Source organism: Schistocerca serialis, chromosome 10, assembly GCF_023864345.2.
Source record: "Schistocerca serialis cubense isolate TAMUIC-IGC-003099 chromosome 10, iqSchSeri2.2, whole genome shotgun sequence".
Classification (NCBI taxonomy): domain Eukaryota; kingdom Metazoa; phylum Arthropoda; class Insecta; order Orthoptera; family Acrididae; genus Schistocerca; species Schistocerca serialis.
This window is the reverse complement of record NC_064647.1, coordinates 106051025-106071589: the sequence shown is the minus strand read 5'-3', so window position 1 is coordinate 106071589 and position 20565 is coordinate 106051025.

The window sequence follows — 20565 nt, the reverse complement described above, 5'->3', positions numbered from 1 at the left end:
TTGTCTGCGTGAAACCTATCTGTGGAAGCAACCGAATGAAAACAGTCGATGCAATTAGGTGCACTCTGTTCTGAGCGGTAACATTCGATAGTATTGTCATCATCAGATAATTGTTGCAGACTGCGCTTGGTTATCGAATGAGGTCACTTTTATTCCTGTTCAGATATTTGCCTTTCATTGAGTGCTAGTAAGTAGCATTTTCAGTTTTTCGTTCATGTTTATGATTAGGCGTTTTCTTAATAGTGAGCTTTGTGTCCAGACCAAACTGCTGAAACACTCAGTAGCGTGATAATGTAAGAAATCATATGACTGTATAAAAAAAGAGATCCTCACCATAACTTAAATGCGACATGCAATGTCCGTAAGGATGATTCACATTATGAAAGATATCAATTAAAGATATTCTAAGAAAATTAGCGAATGATGACAAATATTCCTCGCAGAAAAAACTTCCAACAATTGACAATGTCAGCTTAAAAACTGACCAGGTGCGAGTATGACTCGCACTATGAGGTTTCCATATAAACTTAATCAACTGTAATAGACAGCCCATCCATCCCTGGAATCGAGAACCACAACGATTTTTGCCTGTTACCGACATTGATACTGACAAGATATCGCTCCCGGCAATTCCAAGACTTTCGAGAATAGTTTACGTTTGAAGCCGGATAACAAATGACAAAAGAATTTTTTTCGTATGATATATTTACTGATTAACAATGTTCTGATTTTTCCCCTTTATTTCTACGCGAAACCTTGCTTCTTCCCAAATTTCATGATTCTAGATTCAACGGAAGTACACCATAGTTTTGGATGAGTGATTTTGTGAGTATCAAAATACGTGACTGAAACGGCGTATCTTTTGATGGCACTGACTTACGAAACTTTTATACACAGCCAAGGGACCGTAACCTGTGCGACATAAATGTCGATTACGTCTACCCATTCCTGAAAAAAGCGGTCTTAACAGATTAATTACAAAATATTTTTTTTCATGTGATATGGTTACTTATTAACACTTTTCTGATTTTTTTTCCTTTACTTGTCCTGTTAAACCTTGCTTCTTGCCAAATTTGGGACTTAAGGTATAATAGTCTGTATACGCTTCTATGAGCTCAAATCGTAGGAGAGTGAGAAATGAATTATTACGAGAGGGAATCACAGTCCTTCATACTAATTCACGCCTAAATGTAATATTAGGGGAGACATCAGTATTGTAGTAAGGAAAGAAGATCAAAATCCTAATTATAACTTCTGGCCAGAGTTAGAAACTTCGACAGATGGCTTAGATCTCAAACACCCCTGGATCCACCTCCGCCCTGATTTACACGTATCGTACCTCGATTCTTCAAGTCTTGGTCACTCAGTTCATAAAAAAAAGAGAGACTGCAAGATTTCAGGTTTAAATCTGTTTGCATACGTGGCCGTAAAGTCGTTAATGGGATGTTCGTGTCCCGCGGTTGCTTGTGTTGCGACTAATTTCCGCGAACGTTCCACTGATGCTGCAACTTCCACACATGTGTCTGCTCTTCTTCTCAGTCTTTCAGAGCGTGGTCTGTCTTTTACGCAATCGGTTTCAAACAGCTTCTTCTCCCATCGCAATATTGTCGGTTTCGGTGGTGCAGCCATATTAAATCTAATGACGAAATTATTTAGAATCTCTCTCAGTGTTTTTCTAGTGTGAGGTCGTTTATGAACCCAAGTACTTATGATGATTCGTTGTTCCAGGTATGTAATTAGACTTACCAGTAATGCTTCTCACAAATCAATAACACCTACAGCAAGAAAAAGCTGTGTTATTGCGGGGGATGTTGACCTAGAATCGTGAAATGTGGCAAGGAGCAAGGTTTAACAGTACGAGCAAAGCAAAAAAATCAGAAAAGTGTCAGTAAGTCCGCATTTCGTGGTCTTCATCTACATCTACATCTAAATTTATACTCCGCAAGCCACCCAACGGTGTGTGGCGGAGGGCACTTTACGTGCCACTGTCATTACCTCCCTTTCCTGTTCCAGTCGCGTATGGTTCGCGGGAAGAACGACTGTCTGAAAACCTCCGTGCGCGCTCTAATCTCTCTAATTTTACATTCGTGATCTCCTCGGGAGGTATAAGTAGGGGGAAGCAATATATTCGATACCTCATCCAGAAACGCACCCTCTCGAAACCTGGACAGCAGGCTACACCGCGATGCAGAGCGCCTTTCTTGCAGAGTCTGCCACTTGAGTTTGTTGAACATCTCAGTAACGCTATCGCGGTTACCAAATAACCCTGTGATGAAACGCGCCGCTCTTCTTTGGATCTTCTCTACCTCCTCCGTCAACCCGCTCTGGTACGGATCCCACACTGATGAGCAATACTCAAGTATAGGTCGAACGGGTGTTTTGTAAGCCACCTCCTTTGTTGATGGACTACATTTTCTAAGGACTCTCCCAATGAATCTCAACCTGGTACCCGCCTTACCAACAATTAATTTTATATGATCATTCCACTTCAAATCGTTCCGCACGCATACTCCCAGATATTTTACAGAAGTAACTGCTACCAGTGATTGTTCCGCTATCATATAAACATACAATAAAGGATCCTTCTTTCTATATATTCGCAATACATTACATTTGTCTATTTTAAGGGTCAGTTGCCACTTCCTGCACCAAGTGCCTATCCGCTGCAGATCTTCCTGCATTTCGCTACAATTTTCTAATGCTGCAACTTCTCTGTATACTACAGCATCATCCGCGAAAAGCCGCATGGAACTTCCGACACTATCTACTAGGTCATTTATATATATTGTGAAAAGCGATGGTCCCATAACACTCCCCTGTGGCACGCCAGAGGTTACTTTAACGGCTGTAGACGTCTCTCCATTGATAACAACATGCTGTGTTCTGTTTGCTAAAAACTCTTCAATCTAGCCACACAGCTGGTCTGATATTCCGTAGGCTCTTACTTTGTTTATCAGGCGACAGTGCGGAACTGTATCGAACGCCTTCCGGAAGTCAAGAAAAATAGCATCTACCTAGGAGCCTGTATCTAATATTTTCTGGGTCTCATGAACAAATAAAGCGAGTTGGGTCTCACACGATCGCCGTTTCCGGAATCCATGTTGATTCCTACATAGTAGATTCTGGGTTTCCAAAAACGACATGATACTCGAGCAAAAAACATGTTCTAAAATTCTACAACAGATCGACGTCAGAGATATAGGTCCGTAGTTTTGCGCATCTGCTCGACGACCCTTCTTGAAGACTGGGACTACCTGTGCTCTTTTCCAATCATTTGGAACCTTCCGTTCCTCTAGAGACTTGCGGTACACGGCTGTTAGAAGGGGGGCAAGTTCTTTCACGTACTCTGTGTAGAATCGAATTGGTATCCCGTCAGGTCCAGTGGACTTTCCTCTATTGAGTGATTCCAGTTGCTTTTCTATTCCTTGGACACTTATTTCGATGTCAGCCATTTTTTCGTTTGTGCGAGGATTTAGAGAAGGAACTGCAGTGCGGTCTTCCTCTGTGAAACAGCTTTGGAAAAAGGTGTTTAGTATTTCAGCTTGACGCGTGTCATCCTGTGTTTCAATGCCATCATCATCCCGGAGTGTCTTGATATGCTGTTTCGAGCCACTTACTGATTTAACGTAAGACCAGAACTTCCTAGGATTTTCTGTCAAGTCGGTACATAGAATTTTACTTTCGAATTCACTGAACGCTTCACGCATAGCCCTCCTTACGCTAACTTTGACATCGTTTAGCTTCTGTTTGTCTGAGAGGTTTTGGCTGCGTTTAAACTTGGAGTGAAGCTCTCTTTGCTTTCGCAGTAGTTTCCTAACTTTGTTGTACCACGGTGGGTTTTTCCCGTCCCTCACGGTTTTACTCGGCACGTACCTGTCTGAAACGCATTTTACGATTGCGTTGAACTTTTTCCATAAACACTCAACATTGTCAGTGTCGGAACAGAAATATTCGTTTTGATCTGTTAGGTAGTCTGAAATCTGCCTTCTATTACTCTTGCTAAACAGATAAACCTTCCTCCCTTTTTTTATATTCCTATTAACTTCCATATTCAGGGATGCTGCAACGGCCTTATGATCACTGATTCCCTGTTCTGCACATACAGAGTCGAAAAGTTCGGTTCTGTTTGTTATCAGTAGGTCCAAGATGTTATCTCCAAGAGTCGGTTCTCTGTTTAATTGCTCGAGGTAATTTTCGGATAGTGCACTCAGTATAATGTCACTCGATGCTCTGTCCCTACCACCCGTCCTAAACATCTGAGTGTCCCAGTCTATATCTGGTAAACTGAAATCTCCACCTAAGACTATAACATGCTGAGAAAATTTATGTGAAATGTATTCCAAATTTTCTCTCAGTTGTTCTGCCACTAATGCTGCTGAGTCGGGAGGTCGGTAAAAGGAGCCAATTATTAACCTAGCTCGGTTGTTGAGTGTAACCTCCACCCATAATAATTCACAGGAACTATCCACTTCTACTTCACTACAGGATAAACCACTACTAACAGCGACGAACACTCACCACCGGTTGCATGCAATCTATCCTTTCTAAACACCGTCTGTACCTTTGTAAAAATTTCGGCAGAATTTATCTCTGGCTTCAGTCAGCTTTCTGTAGCTATAACGATTTCAGCTTCGGGCCCGCATCTCGTGGTCGTGCGGTAGCGTTCTCGCTTCCCACGCCCGGGTTCCCGGGCTCGATTCCCGGCGGGGTCAGGGATTTTCTCTGCCTCGTGATGGCTGGGTGTTGTGTGATGTCCTTAGGTTAGTTCGGTTTAAGTAGTTCTAAGTTCTAGGGGACTGATGACCATAGATGTTAAGTCCCATAGTGCTCAGAGCCATTTGAACCAATTTTTTTCAGCTTCGGTGCTTTCTATCAGCGCTTGAAGTTCCGGTACTTTACCAACGCAGCTTCGACAGTTTACAATTACAATACCGATTGCTGCTTGGTCCCCGCATGTCCTGACTTTGCCCCGTACCCGTTGAGGCTGTTGCCCTTTCTGTACTTGCCCAAGGCCATCTAACCTAAAAAACCGCCCAGCCCACGCCACACAACCCCTGCCACCCGTGTAGCCGCTTGTTGCGTGTAGTGGGCTCCTGACCTATCTAGCGGTAGCGTTCTCGCTTCCCGCGCACGGGGTCCAGGGTTCGGTTCCGAGGGGTCAGGGATTTTACCTTCCTCGCGATGACTGGGTGTTGTTGTGTCGTCTTCATCTTCATCAATCATCCCCATTACGATCCGAGGGAGGCAACGGCAGACCACCTCCGCTAGGACCTTGCCTAGTCGACGGTGCGGGTATCACGCATCGTCCCCTACGCTCCTCGAAGAATGAGATCTCATCATCATCGTACTTCACAAGGGAACCTCCCCATCGCACCCCCCCCCCCCCCCCCCCAGATTTAGTTATAAGTTGGCACAGTGGATAGGCCTCGAAAAACTGAACACAGATCAATCGAGAAAACAGGAAGAAGTTGTGTGGAACTACGAAAAAAATAAGCAAAATATACAAACTGAGTAGTCCATGCGCAAGATAGGCAACGTCAAGGATAGTCTGAGCTCGGGAGCGCCGTGGTCCCGTGGGTAGCGTGAGCAGCTGCGGAACGAGAGGTTCTTGGTTCAAGTCTTCCCTCGAATGAAACGTTTACTTTCTTTATTTTCGCAAAGTTATGATCTGTCCGTTCGTTCATTGACATCTCCAATGGGAACCGAAAACATTTGATCGCAAGGTCATAGGTCAACCGATTCCTCCACAGGAAAAGACGTCTGATATATTCTATACGACACTGGTGACGGCATGTGCGTCACATGACAGGAATATGTTGTCGACCCACCTAACTTGTACACTTGGCGAATGGGTAAAAAGATTCTTCTATCTTGCCCGATTTAGGTTTTCTTGTGGATGTGATAATCACTCCCAAAAAAATGATGAAAACATAAGAGTTTGTCAAATAAATTGCAACAAATGAATGCAACAGTTTCACAGTCACACAGTTTTCCCTGTGCTCTGTCAAATCATATGTTTTTAACGTTTTCAAATTTTTCCGTGTGTAGACCGTCAAATGCTGCAAATGTCCAAGCAAATCTGAACATGTCCTGGAATTTTGGAGAACAAAGTTAATTATATGTGAGTGCCTGAACTTTGATGATTGACACACGATCACGTAAACAATACTGCTCTGTGTACCTGTGCAGCTCCACAAAATCATAGAATCTTTTCACAAAGTATTTCACTTGCCGAAAACCTCGCATCGGACGGACGGACAATAATTGTCTGAAAATAAAAAATTAACCTCTTCACTCGAGGGAAGACTTGAACCAAGGACCTCTCGTTCCGGAGCTGCTCACGCTAACCACGGGACCACGGCGCTCTTCAGCTCCCTCCGTCCTTGATGTTGCCTATCTTGCGCATGGACTACTCAGTTTGTATATTTTGCTTATTTTTTTCATAGTTCCACACAACTTCTTCCTGTTTTCTCGATTGATCTGTGTTCAGGTTTTCAAGGCCTATCCACTGTGCCAACTTATAACTGAGGGGGGTGCGATGGGGAGGTTCCCTTGCAAGTAGACAGTCTGCCAGTAAACTAAGAATTTATACCTCCAAAGACATATTACATATGAAGTGCGAGACGGCCGTTGCGCTTGCCATATAGTCGTTACGCACACAGGACAGAAAACCTTTCTAGGGCATGGCGTACGGCAGCTGAATGTTTTGCTACTTGACGATAATACATTAAGGCAGGAAATACAAGACATTTGCAGGAAATGTTGAGATAGACGAGACAGGTATCGAGAAAGAGTGCTGTGGTGAACGGACTGGGCAAAGCTGCAAACAAAGAAATGAATCATCCATTTCGTACTGGAGGAAAAATGCTGTGCAATATTACTTTATAATTTTACGATAACTATACGATGAGCCGAACGCCCTAACGGCCAATCTAATTAAAATTAAAAGAACTGAAACAAAATTAACAGTTTGCGAAACTTTACCTGGTATTAAAAAAATGGTTCAAATGGCTCTGAGCACTATGAGACTTAATAGCTGTGGTCATCAGTCCCCTAGAACTTAGAACTACTTAAACCTAACTAACCTAAGGACATCACACACATCCATGCTCGAGGCAGGATTCGAACCTGCGACCGTAGCAGTCGCGCACTAGGTATTAAACTATGGGATCGAGATATCAATGATATCAGCTGCAGCCGTCTGTCACATAATAAGAGAAACCAAAAGGACAAACAGAAACTGATTGCTAAGCTTGTAGACGTTGGTGGAAATAGATACATTCAACAAAACACCATCAGTGAATATGTTGCGAGATTTTATGAAGACCTCTTCTTAGCACCGAATGCAAAAGAGACGTCGGCAGACTATTTTTTTTTTAACAATATCCAACCGTGTCTCGACTCAACTGTTAATGAAGAACTAATTGCTTGGATAAAAAAAATGAGAACGTCGAACGTATCATCATCCCCGCTTCCAGGAGGAAAGCTAGTTGATTAGATGGATTGCCGTCAAATTTTACGAACATTTTTACATATCATAGGAGAGTAGCTCACCGAAATTTACAGTGAACTTAAAGTAAATAATATTTTCCCTCTACAATTTACGGAAGGTACGATAGTTTTCATATCAAAAATTCCCAGACTAATTTCCGTCCTCGTTCGTTACTCAACGCTGACTTTAAAGCTCTAACGCGCGTTATCTACAACAGAATAAAACAAATACTCCGTAAAGTAATTGGACCGTACCAAGCCAGTGCATCTACATGGAGGTCAATGATAAATCTTTTAACCGAGTGCAGAGATATTGTAAATTTAACGTGTTTGTCCGCAGCTCGTGGTCGTGCGGTAGCGTTCTCACTTCCCGCGCCTGGGTTCCCGGGTTCGATTCGCGGCGGGGTCAGGGATTTTCTCTGCCTCGTGATGACTGGGTGTTCTGTGATGTCCTTAGGTTAGTTACGTTTAAGTTGTTCTAAGTTCTAGGGGACTGATGACCATAGATGTTAAGTCCCATAGTGCTCAGAGCCAATGATATGATTTAACGTGTTTATGCACACCGAGATTATCAATAGCTTTTCTAGATTTTAACAAAGATATTTGTAAGGTAGCAGATTTTGCACCTTATATGATGCTAAATCAGTACCGAATAATAATTGATAATTGGCCCACCGGTAGGAGAGAATGGACACAGAAAAGGAAGTTGTGTGTGTCATGTCAGATTAACGAGATGGACTCAGAGGCTGGAACACGGCCGGAACCCCTAAGGAAGGTGTTTATGTCATGTCAGACTAACGGGATGGCCGCGGCCGGACCCCTTTGTCGGCTGGCACTTCAGACCACCAAAGACGTTGGGAGAGGCTGGGCCATCACGACAAGAAGAGAGAAGGATCTGTATGCAAAAGACAGAAAGACGATTTCGTGCCACAGTCGAAAATTTGCGGAAGACTATGACGGGATTGGCGCAGAGCGCGTAGAGATACGTGTTAAAAGTTTGGCGGCAACAGTAACCGCGGGAGAATTCTGTGTCGTGGTTGGGTACAAACGCGCAGGGATACATGGAAGTCTGTGTCGTGATTGGCTACCAACGCGCACGGATCCATGCGGGGAAAAACGGCCAGGTTTGCAAAAACTCTGAAGGAGGACTCTGGGGTCGGCTGTGGAGGAGAGCAGTCGCGGTGTCTGGCTGACCTGCTTGGAGAGCGTGGAGAGAAGTAGGTCGGAGAAGTTACCGGCATTGAGTCCAGTGGTTACTCTCCAAGTCTGAATAGTGTAGAGCGTACGACTCCACACACGTAGCATTATCTGTTCCTCTGAGGAGAGAAACAGATTTGTACTAACTTGTGGTGTTCATATGCAATCTGAAGTGTACCTTTGCCGCCGCGCACTTGAGTCGACCAACTACTCTCGCCATATGTGCAAGTAGCTTGTGTATTCACTAGTGACGGATTCAGCAATTGAACACTTACGTACAGGAGTTTACGGACGCAAACCACGTCCACGTTGGAGATTAAAGCCAAACTCGCTCACGGGAAAGACGGCATCACGACGTTGGCTGGGCCGACCGTCGTAATCATCACGGAGAATTACGGTGATATTAGCAATCATCAGCCAAAGTAGGGCACTGTAATTCTAAATGAGTTCATATTCCGCTAGCTCTTTGACTGGCGCTCTCCGAGTCTGTGTCCGTTCAGGCAGAAGTGCAATAGAGTCACTTGCGGGTTCAGTGTTGACTTACCGAGCGAGGTGGCGCGGTGGTTAGCACACTGGACTCGCATTCGGGAGGACGACGGTTCAATCCCGTCTCCGGCCATCCTGATTTAGGTTTTCCGTGATTTCCCTAAAACGCTTCAGGCAAATGCCGGGATGGTTCCTTTGAAAGGGCACGGCCGACTTCCTTCCCCATCCTTCCCTCATCCGAGCTTGCGCTCCGTCTCTAATGACCTCGTTGTCGACGGGACGTTAAACACTAATCTCCTCCTCCTCAGTGTTGACTTAAGTAGTTAGGAAAAGAGAATGCATTGTGCCAATGATAGGATAGTTAGGTTAGCGAGTGTATTGTATTGTCATGTTAGGCTAGAAATATCGCTCATCCTGTTTCCTGAATAAATCTTAATTTGGTATCATATGCTTATCACCGCATTATTGATTTCGTAGCTAGCAATCACCATATTTTTCTTTAATAATTAGAGTGTAATGGTAATTTCGATGCAAATGATACTGGGGGCATAGCCGCGCGTTTAAACAGAGCCAACTTAAGTCAGATAGCAACTCATGGTCGACTAAGACTACCAATAGACATTTTTCAATATATCGATAATTTTACAATAAACCCCCCGTACGTTGCACATTGACAGGGTTAATTACCAATTTTTATTTCAAAATATGGAGAGAATGAGTTTTAGTGGGCTGTTCATAGAGCTAATTTAAAAAAAATGCGTAGCTGACATAGGATCGAGGCTGAAGAGTAATGGGTAACTGACAGCTTCGGTGCCGATTGAACAAGGAGTACAGCATGGATGCCCGTTCTAAATGTCGCTTTTCGCCAATGCAATTGGATCTTTATTGAATAAATTTCGTAGTTCCCTTCAGACACTTAACCCCCTACTTACCAGAAAATCTGCATAGCGTTGCCTAACAGTCAGGCCCCTCAGGCACGTGTTGTTTAAATTGACATAAAGTGACACCATTTTGTCTGCTTACGTGAAAGAATTTTGAGGTATAAATATTTTTGAGATAATTTTATATGTTTTAAGTTTACGTTTTAAAAACACCGTTTTTATGCTTTCACTAGTGGCTTTTATTCTAACTACAAGTTTGCGCAGTGCCTACATACAACAATACAATGTCCGAATATACATGTTTGGTACATTCATAATATGTAATTAGACTTTTTCTATCTTTCTTCACTACACATTATGCACATCTTCTCCTTTTCTTACCTGGTGGTTTCACGCCCTTCCTGGATCCAGTGCTACTTCACTGACTTCTTAGCCCTGATAGCTGCTTTACCAAATTGATGATGAAAGTCCGGTGTCTCATTTTTTAGTTGGTAGCCAGTATCAAATGGCTCTGAGCACTATGCGACTTAACTTCTGAGGTCATCAGTCGCCTAGAACTTAAAACTACTTAAACCTAACTAACCTAAGGACATCACACACATCCATGCCCGAGGCATGTCTCGGTTCCAGACTGTAGCGCCTAGAACCGCACGGCCACTCCGGCTGGCGTAGCCACTATCATACAAATTATCTATGCATTCATTACACTTACATAGGTCACGTTGAAGAAAACGACCAATGGCCAGCGCCTTGTTTTTCTCTTCACACTGTAGCATCGTGTCCTCTGGTGCACAGTGTCACCGGCCGATGTGACCGAGCGGTCCTAGGGGCTTCAGTCTGGAACCGCGCGACTGCTACGGTCGCAGGTTCGGATCCCGCCTCGGGCATGGATGTGTGTGATCTCCTCAGGTTAGTTAGGTTTAAGTAGTTCTAAGTTCTAGGGGACTGATGACCTAAGATGTTAAGTCCTATAGTGGTCAGAGCCATTTGAACTATTTTTTTGCACGGTGTCAACGCCCCGTTTTGTAGCGTTCTACGTAATTATGACTTCAGGGTTCTTTACTTGTGATGATGACATCGTTGGTTGGTCAGGGAGAGAGCTGGGGACGACATCTGTCTCGTTTTACTTAGGAACATAAGACGCTGACTTCACACCTGATTGAAAACCAAATAATGTAGAGTATACTTCACGTCCTGTAAGTGTACTAAAATCGGCAGGGAATTCATCTTTGCTTTTTCGGATAGCACTGACTAGTTTAAGATCTTTTGGCAGGAGAAACTGTTGATGGCCCAGCACTGAAATCTGCGGTAATTTGCGGAAGGGTTTTCATTTCATTTCATTTCATTTTATTATCTTCCTGTATATCATTTACATGATGTAGGAATTGTCACAACAAAGTTATCATACTAGTACAAGTACTACAGACATAATAATGGAATATCACTTTCAAGGCATTTTTTAAAAGTACAAATTTAGACATATAAATTAAAATTTTTGGCAATAAATTTACACACAATCAAAGTACTCATCTACGTCATAGAAAGTTTTGCTTAAAAGGTAATTTTTAAGCTCAGTCTTAAATTTTACTTCATCTATTATTGCCTTCATGTACACTGGCAGAGCATTGTAGACTTTTATTCCAAAATAACTTACATGCTTTTGGGTTTGTGTTGTCCTTACCCTTTCTACATACAAATTCTTACAAGTTCTAGTATTATAATTATGGCAGTCCTCATTTGTACGTAGATTTTTCATATGTGCTCTTGTACACAGAATGCTTTTAAAAATATACAGTGATGGTATTGTGAGTATTTGCAGTTCTTTGAAAAGGGGCCTACAATGAGTTCTTGGAGAGTTATGTGTTATGATTCGTATAGCTCTTTTCTGAAATATGAAGATATCTGTTAAGCTTGATTTAGTTTTACCCCAGAACACTATGCCGTAAGACACGATGGACTGAAAGTAAGCAAAATACACTAGTCTAGTACAGTCTGTGCTGCATACTCTAGATAATATCCTCAATGCAAAACATGCCGAATTGAGCCTTTGGGATAAGTACTTGAGATGGTCTTTCCAGCTTAAGTTTTGATCAATGTCCATTCCCAAAAACTTTGTGGATTGCGCTTCTGTCACGTTGAACGATTCTCTTCAGTCGTCGTTGCTCCCGTTCTTGCAGGGTTTTTTTCCGGCCACAGCGATGTCGGAGATCTGATGTTTTACTGGGTTCCTTATGTTCATGGCACACTCGTGAAATGCTCGTGCCGGAAAATCCCCACTTCATCACTACCTCAGTGATGCTTTGTCCCTTCGCTCGTGCGCCGACTAAAACATCACATTCAAACTCACTTAACTCTTGATAACCTGTCATTGTAGCGGCAGTAACCGATCTAACAACTGCGCCAGACACTTGTTGTTGCCGACGAATGAGTCGTATTCTGCCTGTTTACATATATCTGTATTTGAATACGCGTGCTTGCACCAGATTCTTTGGCGCTTCAGTGTATAAAACAGTATGCCAAGCTTACACAGGTGACATGAGTGTGAACGCCAGCTCCAGGCAAGAGGTCGATAAAGTTACACAAATAATGAAAAAAGCATGAAGATGCAACGGGAGTAAAACTCAGTTCAAACAAATCAGAAGAAATGCTCCTAGGTACCCGAATTCAATACATGGACCAAACTTAGCGACTGTACACGAGTGACATTAAACGTCTAGGGATTACGTTGATCCTGAATCAGAAGGATATGATCAAACTGAACTGGGAAATGAAGCTTAGCATACTACGGCATACTATCAAAGAGCACATCATGTGACATTTAACCAAACACAAAGAACCGCCCTTCTCCATATATACGTATTTAGCAGAATATACCACATGGCTGCGATACTTACCATCACAACTATTATAGCAAATAAAATATTACCCTTCGCCTGTTGGTATATCTGGAAAGGGAATATCTTAAAAGTCAGCTACAGGACAACTAAAGGAGACGAGGGGTCAAAAATATCGAATCACAATGCACAACAATATTTGTTAAGAGCACTGAAAGAATACTGCGGGACAAACGGCCAAACATTACAAAAAAATAATTCTATATCTTAGATCCCAACGACAGGACTCCACCAACGAACATCGAAAATATCAACGTGTCATTGGAATACTTTCGCCGATACTTCGCGGAAATCAGTTATATGCCAAACTGCCCACAAAAGCTTAATACCGGGCAGATATACAGTCTTATTACCAGTTCACGGACTAAAACCACGTCGAAGAGAAATACCCTCACAGAAACTATAAATTCACGTGGGACAATATTACAATCCCACGCTAAATGCAAGAGTGACTGCGCTACTGTACGACATAGTAAATGAGGCAGCCTGGTTCCCATACGTGAACAGCTGTATAACATACACTGAAGCGCCAAAGAAACTGGTGTAGGCATGCGTATTCAAATACAGAGATATGTAAACAGGCAGAATACGTAGCTGCGGTCGGCAACGCTTATACAGGGTGAATCACTAACTATTGCCACCTAGAATAGCTCCGTAGTTATGATAGTAGCTGAGAGTTGGCGGGACAAATGTTGCAGGGAAGAACGGAGGTCATAATATGATGTTGGTTTTTTTGTTGCTAGGTGGGGTTGCGTCAGAGATATGATGGTAATTTTTTTTAATGGGTTGCTGTAGTCTGGTACTTATTTTCTAATAGCGGGTATCGAGATGATCCAATGATGAGTAACAGTAAGATCTTTGAACGTCAAAGAAGGACACAAAGGTGGCATGAACGTCCATTTACAGAAGGTGTTCAAAGTGATAACCACTGGTATCAACGCAGTGCGGCAATCTTCTTATCATGGATTGAGTGGTATTCCTTATCACTTCGACACTTGTCGAAACACATGCTCTGACAAATGTCTCTCGTATATCGTGCAAATAATAAATATTCGCCGAATACGGCGTAACCATCTAAGGTGCCCTTGACATGTGAACACCATTCGACCGTTTCACAGTACAACACTAATAAGTGTAGTAAGACTAGTATCGTCGAATCAAGCGAATGTGGATGATGTATTCCGTCGAAGAACAAGTCGATATGCTTCTCATTTACGGGGAATACCAACGAAATTCAGTGAGAGCTAGAAAGATACCCTCAACGTACTCCTCTACACGTCGTACTTTTAAATATGTGTATGATAAATTGAGAACAACTAGATCTTTAACGCATCGGAAACATATCCGGCAAAGGAAAGTTACTAACGAGGAAACGGAAATTGGTACACTTGCTACTGTGGTTCGAGATCCTTGTGTTAGTTCGCATCAAATCCCAAGGAAATCTGGCATGAGCCAGAGTAGTGTCGTTTGTGTTCTGCATCGCCATAAATATCATCCTTACCATATCAGTCTCCAAGATTTAACTGGTACGGATTGTACGCGTCGCACTGAATTCTTCTGATGGGTTCAAGTTCAACTTAAGATTCAGAGGAAAGGTCGGTGAATGTATGGTGTGGGATTCTGCACGACAGAATTACAGGCCCCTATTTCATCGAAGGAAATCTTAACGATAAGAAGTACAGCACATTCCTGCAAGAAACATTAGGTCTGTTATTGGAAGAAGTACCTTTAGGAACAAGGAACAGAATGTGGTATCAATACGATGGGTGTGCGGCACATTTTTCGCTGATGGCTAGAAATGAGTTGCAGAGACAATGCACAAATCGTTGGATTGGACGCGGAGGAGATGTGTCGTGGCCGGCTCCTTCGCCAGACTTGTCGCCTCTGGATTTGTGGGGATTCGTAAAAGACACTGTTTATAAAGACGTTCCAACTACATCTGAAGATATGCGAGAGAGAGTATGTGCTTCGATAAGTGGCGCTGTGAAGAGGAATAGCACTCAATGAATGATAAGAAGACTGCTGTGCTGCATTGATATCAATGGTCATCACTTCGAACCCCTTCTGTAAGTGGACGTTCATGACACCTTTGTGACCTTCATTGACCTTCAAAGATCTTACTGTTAACCATCACTGGATTCGTCTCGATAGCCGCTATCAGAAAATAAGTAGCAAACTATAGCATCCCATAAAAAAAGTTTACCATCATATCTCTGAAGTGATCCCACCTTGCAACAAAAAATCAACGTCATATTATGGCCCCCATTGTCCCATGCAACTTTTGTCCCACAAACTTTTCAGCTCCTATCATACTTTCGGAGTTATTTTTGGCGGCAACAGTTACTGACTCACCCCGAATAAGACAACCAGTGGCCGATGCAGTTGTTAGATCGGTTACTGCTGCTGCAATGGCAGATTATCAAGATTTACGCGAAGCCGAACGTGGCGTTATAGTCGGCGCACGAGCGATGGCACACAGCATCTCCGAGGTAGCGATGAAGTGGGGATTTTCCTGTATGACCATTTCACGAACGCACCGTGAATCTCAGGAATCCGGTAAAACATCAAGTCTCGACATCGCTGCGGTAGGAAAAAGATCCTGCAAGAATGGGACCAACGACGACGACTGAAGAGATCGAGTACCGGTATGGAGACAAACTCATGAATCAATGGACCCTGCATGTTAGCAGTGTCTGTTTAAGCTGGTGGAGGCTCTTTAATGGTGTGGGCCGTGTGGAGTTGGAGTGACATGTGACGCCCTGATACGTATAGACACGACTCTGACAGGTGACACGTACGCAAGCATCCTGTCTGATGACATGCATCCATTCATGTCCACTGTGCATTTCGATGTACTTGGGTAATTCCGGCACGGCAATGCGATACCTCACACGTCCAGAATTGCTTCAGAGTGGCTCCAGGAACACTCTTCTGTGTTTCGACACCTCCGCTTATCGCCAAACTCCCAAGACATAAAACATTACTGAACCTATCTGGAATGCCTTGCAACCCGCTGTTCAGAAGAGATCTCCACCCCCTCGTACTCTTACCGGTTTATGGACAGCCCTAACAGGATCTATGACGTCAGTTCCCTCCAGCACTACTTCAGACATTAGTCTAGTCCAGGGCCTCCCAACCTTTTCAGCTGACGGACCCCTTCTTCAGTTGAAAATCCATGGCGGACCCCTAGTCCGCACAGTAACTTTAAATTTCAGAGCAAAACCCATGGGAACTGAAAGCCTCTTAATGCATGTGCCATGTTCCCAATGACCCCCTCCCCCTCCCCCCCTCCCCGAAGTATCAATAGTCTGTGGTTTAGAGATGAATGAGAACAATTTGAAATTAACGATCCAATTTGAATTCCCACTGTATCCAGACACTTACTAGTGGATTTACTCCCTTTGTTCAACACAGTATAGCCTGATTAATATTACTTGGTAACTGATATTTCACGCGTTGGAGCTGCCTTCCTACAAGAGCAATCAACGTCACGTCCAAACTGTCCGCTGTTGACAAGCTGCCGCTTATGGTCTGTTCACTTCCACTGTTTGGCAACTGTTGTGTAAGGAGCATGCATATTTCGTAGCAGTCGTGTGTGTGTGTGTGTGTGTGTGTGGTTTTTAGTGAAATCCGAAGAAAATGTTCAAATGTATGTAAATTCTATGGGACTTAACTGCTTAGGTCATCAGTCCCTAGTCTCACACACTATTAACCTAAGTTTAACTTCCGCTAAGGACAAAACACACACACACACACACACACACACACACACACACACACACACACACACACACACATGCCCGAGGGAGGACTCGAACCTGCGACAGCGGAAGCCGCAACAATGTTTTGGTTTGTGTTGCCGACTGTCAAATATTGTTGCCAAAGATCGGATGTTATTGCCAACTTTCGAGTGCTATACACATGTTTTTCACAGGAAAAAAAATAGTGATGAATTTAATTTTCACATTTTTATTCAATAATTTTACTCATTATTTTACTCGATTTGGTGTAAGGTGGCCGCGGACCCCCTAGGAAGAGCCGGCGGACCCCTAAGGGGTCCGCGGACCACACGTGGGGAAGCCCTGGTCTAGTCTATGCCACGTCGTGTTGCGGCACTTCTGCGTGCTCGCGGGGGCCCTACACGATATTAGGCAGGTGTACCAGTTTCTTTGGCTCTTCAGCGTATATCTCAAACCGTATTGCAAAATGTATCACCTCGTCGCCAAGTTAGCACACTTTCATATGCAATGATCACAACCACGCATGGAAATACACAAGGAAAAAATTGGCAATCGTGAACCGGATATTGGAGACATCGATCATGGTCAAAAATATTATAAAATCCGACTGGAAATTATACCGCACTACGAAGAATAAGTTACACCTGGTCCGCTTGTCAGTATCTTCATTATGTGCTGACAAAAGATTAGCCAACACTATTAGAATGTATTTGTAACTTACATCGTGGATGGTCACCACCGTATACCTAAACATCCGCAATACCAAGAATGGTTCCGGAGATTTTTACTTGTTGTGTTATCACAAGAAGCAGAAAATGTGTTTAGTATTACTTATCTCAAGAAGAATGGCTTCTTTCCCTTCTGCAATAACTGAGTGAAGTTCTACAATAATTGAGTGAAGAACATCACTTCACAGACTCACAAAAACTGTTAAGTGTTAGTATTAATTTTTCTCCTTATTAAAACAGCAATAAGCATAATTTATATTATGCTCGGTTATCTAAATGCAACCATACGGCCTCAAATAACGTTTTCAAAGAATGCTGACAAGGGACTCGTCATTATTTCATTTATTATCTATTTACAAAAAAGAACATTTTAATTTTCAAAAGTGTAATTAAGTTACTTCATACAAAGAATGAAGACTTTTAAGGAAATGCCTGTGAAAATAAAAATATATAACAATAAAAATAAATTAAAAAACAGACTTATAAAAGAATAACAGCCTCTTAAGAAGAAGAAGTTTTGGTTTTAACAAACAGAACTATTTAGTTAATCTTACGAAGAAGAATTTCGTTAATTAAGGAAAATACGAATTTGGCTGAAGGAAGTTAGCCGACGTAGGCAATATCTGGCGAGGGTAAGAAAGCGCTGTAGGGGCGGATGGAGCTCCGGCAAAAAGGGAGTCGCATGGCTGCCTCTGGAATGCCCGGTCCATGGTTCGATGCACCGCTGGGTCGGAGTTTTTTTTCGCCAGGGGAATGTGTGATTGTGTTGTCCTGATTATTTCATGTTCTTCAGTTGACACGTGGAATTTTCTCTGCCGCTGACTATACACAGCCAGAACATTACGATCACCGACCTATTATCGATTAAAACACGCCCGGGCGATAGCAGCGAAACCTGGCGAGGAATGACTGCTAGTCAGGCACACGCACGGGTCACTTACAAGGGAACCTCCCCATCGCACCCCCCTCAGATTTAGTTATAAGCTGGCACAGTGGATAGGCCTTGAAAAACTGAACACAGATCGATCGAGAAAACAGGAAGAAGTAGTGTGGAACTATGAAATAATAAGCAAAATATACAAACTGAGTAGTCCATGCGCAAGATATGCAACATCAAGGATCGTACGAGCTCAAGAGCGCCGTGGTCCCGTGGTTAGCGTGAGCAGCTGCGGAACGTGAGGTCATTGGTTCAAGTCTTTCCCCGAGTGAAAAATTTACCTTCATTATTTTCGCAAAGTTATGATCTGTTCATTCGATCATTGACGTCTCTGTTCACTGTAATAAGTTTAGTGTCTGTGTTTTGCAACCGCACCGCATAACCGTGCGATCAAATGTTTTCGGTTCCCATTGGAGAGGCACGTCCTTTCTAGACGAAAGGACGTGCCTCTCCAATGGGAACCGAAAACATTTGATCGCAAGGTCATAGATCAACCGATTCCTCCACAGGAAAACACGTCTGATATATTCCATACGACACTGGTGACGGATTGTGCGTATGTGCGTCACATGACAGGAATATGTTGTCGACCCACTTGGCGAATGGGTAAAAACATTCTTCTACCTTGCCCGATTTAGGTTTTCTTGTGGATGTGATAATCACTCCCAAGAAAGTGATGAAAACATAAGAGTTTGTCACATAAACTGAAAATAAAAAATTAAAATTTTCATTCGAGGGAAGACTCGAACTAAGGACTTTTGTTCAGCAGTTGCTCATGCTAACCACGGGACCACAGCGCTCCTAAGCTCACACGCTCCTTGATGTTAATTATGTTGCGCATCAACTACTCAGTTTGTATATTTTGCTTGTTTTTTCATAGTTCCACACGACTTCTTCCTGTTTTCTCGATTGATCTGTGTTCAGTTTTTCAAGGGCTATCCACTGTGCCAACTTATAACTATATCTGAGGGGGGTGCGATGGGGAGGTTCCCTTGTTAGTATCAATGAGCATGCTTGCCGTGTGTAGAACGGGGCAGGCGCGCGATCTATCTGAGTTTGACCGAGGGCAGATTGTGATGGCCCGGAGGTTGGGTACAACAATTTCGGAAAAGCATTATTTGGGTTTCGAGGAGTGCTGTGGTGAACGTCTTCAACACATCCGCGAAACCAATATAAATAAATCATAAAGTATCAATACTGTTTGTAGAAAAAAATCTACATAAATGAATTTCAAATTCAACACATTAGCCTGTCAAAATAGTACTATCAATCAATAATTAAAAAAATTATCCACTTGCTACTTTCTTACTAATTTGGATAAATAATCTTAGAATAGAAACCAACCTGGCTCAAGTCGGTCTGAACTCTGATCATGTAAGAATTTAAAGGTCGAACAGACTGGGCTCCTGATCCCAAAATTTTTCTTAATCCAACATCGAGTTCGCAGTCTGCTTTGACGATATGAGGCAATTACACTTTTACCCCTGTTATCGCTAACATATCTACTAACATGTGTCCTATCAGAGTACTTGAAGAGCAACTTCGATTAAACAAATCCATGCACAACACAGGAAACTAAAAACATCAACTGTGAAGTTGTCGCCATAGATAGCCGAATTTTACGCCGGTGTATCTGAATACGCATAGACGAGCACCACTATTTATTGATGCTGCAGGGGGTCATTTTCAACATGTTTTATAAATGTATTTTTACTGTATTTTTCATTGTAAACAAACGGCAAGTCTATTTCAGCCCTTCGTTTCTGTAATTCCTCTACGTTTCAAAAAAATGGTTCAAATGGCTCTGAACTCTATGGGACTTAACATCTGAGGTCATCAGTCCCCTAGAACTTAGAACTACTTAAACCTAACTAAGCTAAGGACATCACATACATCCATGCCTGAGGCAGGATTCGAACATGGGACCGTAGCAGTGGCACGGTTCCGGACTGAAGCGCCTAGAACCGCTCGGCCACCGCGGCTACTTATCCATGCCATCCTGTACTTTCGTCGGCGAATAAATTTCGGAAGTATTTCGTAAAGCTGATCGTCAGCACTGTCTGTTTTTTCAGACATGCATGTAGGTATTATACAAGCCTAGGTGCGCACGTGACGATAACAACAATGGTCTCAATTCCTTCGTTGCCTGATTCTGTTTGCTACAGGAATCGAAGTAATGTTGTGAATATCAGGTGATGAATTGAGTAGACT